This window comes from Sapajus apella, unplaced genomic scaffold (genome assembly GCF_009761245.1).
Source record: "Sapajus apella isolate SASKATOON/1434 unplaced genomic scaffold, GSC_monkey_1.0 scaffold40, whole genome shotgun sequence".
Classification (NCBI taxonomy): domain Eukaryota; kingdom Metazoa; phylum Chordata; class Mammalia; order Primates; family Cebidae; genus Sapajus; species Sapajus apella.
This window is the reverse complement of record NW_022436980.1, coordinates 11,228,069-11,231,908: the sequence shown is the minus strand read 5'-3', so window position 1 is coordinate 11,231,908 and position 3,840 is coordinate 11,228,069. Positions and strand designations below refer to the sequence as shown.

The 3,840-nt window shown below is 48.9% G+C and overlaps 1 pseudogene across 1 annotated transcript; it reads left to right on the top strand.

Moving 5' to 3' along the window:
• Window positions 1-1,190: 1,190 nt before the first annotated feature.
• LOC116565371 lies at window positions 1,191-3,143 on the top strand (annotated as a pseudogene). The gene has a single exon (XR_004275408.1). The product of XR_004275408.1 is annotated as a glutamine synthetase pseudogene (transcript).
• Window positions 3,144-3,840: the final 697 nt, after the last annotated feature.

Below are 3,840 nucleotides of genomic sequence, written 5' to 3'. Positions count from 1 at the left end.
TATTACAGACATTTGGTTGTGGACTCTCTCATTCTCTCTCTCTCCAATACACATAAATCTGTGTGTGTTTGTATATTATATTTATATATATCATATACATATGCATATATAAACATACACGCACACTTATGTACAGTTCATATATCCTATATATGGTTCTTATGCCCATCCAAAGGTGTTAGTCAGTAGCTTTATTATTATTACTTTTATTTTTTGAGATGGGGTCTCATTCTGTCGCCCAGGCCGGAATGCAGTGGCACAATCTCAGCTCACTGCAACCTCCACCTCCTGGGTTCAAGTGATTCTCCTGCCTCAGCCTCCTGAGTAGCTGGGATTATAGGTGTGCGCCCCCATGCCCAGCTAATTTTTGCATTTGTAGTAGAGATGGGGTTTCACCATGTTGGCCAGGCTGGTCTTGAACTCCTGACTTCAGGTGATTCACCCTCCTTGGCCTCCCAAAGTGCTAGAATGACAGGTGTGAGCCACCGTGCCTGGCCAGTAGCTTTATAATTTAATAAACAATTGAATTTAATGCTCTTTTTCATTCACATGTTTTGTTTGGCTGTGAAGGGCATTTTTCTCTTCTGTCAAGGTGCAGTGTGGGAACATCGGTGATTTGAAGTAATAATTAGGCTTTCTTTTTCTTAGCAATTATGCTGTGTCAGTAGGAATGGAAACGACCATTAAGAACATTCCCAAAGCATAAACTTTACAAACAGACAGAGTCGTATTTGAATCCCAGCTCTGCTATTAGTTGGCACACTAATGACACGTCAACAGGGGCGCATGTAAGTCAACTCTGGATACAAGTAGATTGTAAATTGTGGAAGTTGGTTAGTGATTAACTGGGAAAGAGGAAAAGAATAGCGGCTGGAAGAGCAAAAGGAAAGTAGTTAGATTGTAATACTTAATCTCTTGATTTTGGTCGTTGTTGCACCAGTATGTTAACTTTCAGGCTGTATAGCCTATGCACGGTATCTTTCTGTGTGTACTATTTCTGTATGTATTATTTAATAAAATGTTTATAAGAGTGATAGTCGAGATCTTTGTGTCCCCCACAAATTGATATGTTGAAACCTAATCCCCAGGCCCCGCGCCCCTTCGCCGCCGCGGGCTCCCGGGTGTGGTGTTGGCTCCAGCTGTCTGCTCCCGCAGTGCAGCGCCTCCGTTCCGCCCCTCCGGCTTTCTGAACCCTGGCCCACCTCGAGCGCACCTTCATCGCCCTCAAGCTGGACTGCGTGCAGCGCAGCCTGGTGGGCGAGATCATCAAGCGCTTTGAGCAGAAGGGGTTCCGCCTTGCGGCCATGAAGTTCCTCCCGGCCTCCGAGGAACACCTGAAGCAGCAATGCATTGACCCGAAAGACGGCCCATTCGTCCCTGGGCTGGCGAAGTACACGAACTCAGGGCCGGTCGTGGCCATGGCCTGGGAGAGGCTGAATGTGGTGAAGACAGGCCGAGTGATGCTTGGAGAGACCAATGCAGCAGATTCTAAGCCAGGCACCATTCGCGGGGACTTCTGCATTCAGGTTGGCAGGAACATCATGCATGACAGTGACTCGGTAAAAAGTGCTGAAAAAGAAATCAGGCTGAGAGTCAAGAGTGCGAGGAGAGCAGAGCGTGTGAGCAGCGCAGCGGCCTCCTCTCCTCACCTCGCTCCCGCGGCCTCCCTTTACCTACCCGCCTGCACGGCGCCCAGAACACCTTCCACCGTCACTGCCTCAATAAGTTCCTATTTAACAAAGGCATCAAGTAGGGGTACGTGTCCCCGCCTCAGGGCGAGAAAGTCCAGGCCACGCCTATCTGGATCGATGGTACTGGAGGGGACTGCGCTGCAAGACCAGGACCCTGGACACTAAGCCCAAGTGCGTGGAAGAGTTCCTGAGTGGAATTTCCATGGCTCTAGCACTTTACAGTCTGGAGGCTCCAACAGTGACATGTATCTCGTGCTTGCTGCCATGTTTCGGGACCCCTTCTGTAAGGACCCTAACAAGCTGGTGTTGTGTGAAGTTTTCAAGTACAATGGAAAGCCTGCAGAGACCAATTTGAGGCACACCTGTAAACGGATAATGGACGTGGTGAGCAACCACCACCCCTGGTTTGGCATGGAGCAGGAATGGGGACAGATGGGCACCCCTTTGGTTGGCCTTCCAATGGCTTCCTGGGACCCCAGGGTCCATATTACTGTGGTGTGGGAGCAGACCAAGCCTCCAAGCCTATGGCAGGGAAATCGTGGAGGCCCATTATCGGGCCTGCTTGTATGGTGGAGTCAAGATTGCTGGGACTAATGCCGAGATCATGCCTGCCCAGTGGGAATTTCAAATTGGACCCCGTGAAGGAATCAGCATGGGAGATCGTCTCTGGATGGCCCGTTTCATCTTGCCTCGTGTATGTGAAGACTTTGGAGTGATAGCAACCTTTGATTCTAAGCCCATTCCTGGGAACTGGAATGGTGCAGGCTGCCATACCAACTTTAGTACCAAGGCCATGCGGGAGGAGAATGGTCTGAAGTACATTGAGGAGGCCATCGAAAAACTAAGCAAGCGGCACCAGTCACTGCGCCTATAATCCCAAGGGAGGCCTGGACGCCCGACGCCTAACTTCCTCAAAACCTCCAGCATCCACGACTTTTCTGCTGGTGTAGCCAATTGTAGCGCCAGCATATGCAGTTCCCGGACTGTCGGCCAGGTGAAGAAGGGTCACTTTGAAGACCGTCGCCCCTCTGCCAACTGCTACCCCTTTTTGGTGACCGAAGCCCTCATCCGCACGTCTTCTCAACGAAACCGGTGGTGAGCCCTTCCAGTATAAAAACTGAGTGGACTCGACCTCCAGCTGTCGGGCCCTCCTCCTCGTTCTTCCTCCCACTCCAACTCCTCACCCTCTCCTAGTTGTCCCAGTTGTAACTCGAAGGGAGGAATATCAAGGTCTTTTTTTTTCCTTGTGCCCAGTTAATCTTGCTTTCTTTGTTTGGCTGGGATAGAGGGGTCAAGTTAATTTCTTCACATCCCTTTCCTTGTTTTTTCTATCACTAAAGCTTTTTAGTGCATTAGTGGGGAGGAGGAGGGGAAACATAACCACTGCTTCCATTTAATTGGGTGCACCTGTCCAGTAGGCGTGGCTCTCCAGACAGAGCAGATTTGCAGGAGGGGGACTTGTCTTCAAGGTAGCTGGAACAGGAAGACCTGACTTACTCAGGTTAGGTTAGGACTTGCCCTCATGGTGGAAACTTTTCTTAGGAGAATACAACCAACTTTTCTATTACAAGTGGGAATTAGGAGAGAAGGTAGGGGTTGGAATCAGGGAGAATGGCCTTGATCTCTTGCTTGTGGGACTAGCCTGACTTGGGACTAAATGCCCTTCTCTGAACACAAAGCTCAATATAAACTGATGAATATCCCTACCTTGAAAGAAGAAAATATTTTTATTGCTTGGTCCTTGATTTATCACACAAAGCAGAACAGTGTTTTTATATTTAAATGTAAAGACAAAAAAAATTATATATATGGTTTTGTGGATAATGTGTGTTTTGCTAAAGGAGAAAAAACAACATCCAGAACAGACGCACCAAAATTGAGACAAATAGTCTGAATTAGAAATCAAGTAATGCAGGCCAGACGCGGTGGCTCAAGCCTGTAATCCCAGCACTTTGGGAGGCCGAGGCGGGTGGATCACGAGGTCAATAGATCGAGACCATCCTGGTCAACATGGTGAAACCCCGTCTCTACTAAAGCTACAAAAAAAAAATTAGCTGGGCATGGTGGTGCGTGCCTGTAATCCCAGCTACTCAGGAGGCTGAGGCAGGAGAATTGCCTGAACCCAGGAGGCGGAGGTTGCGGTGAGCAG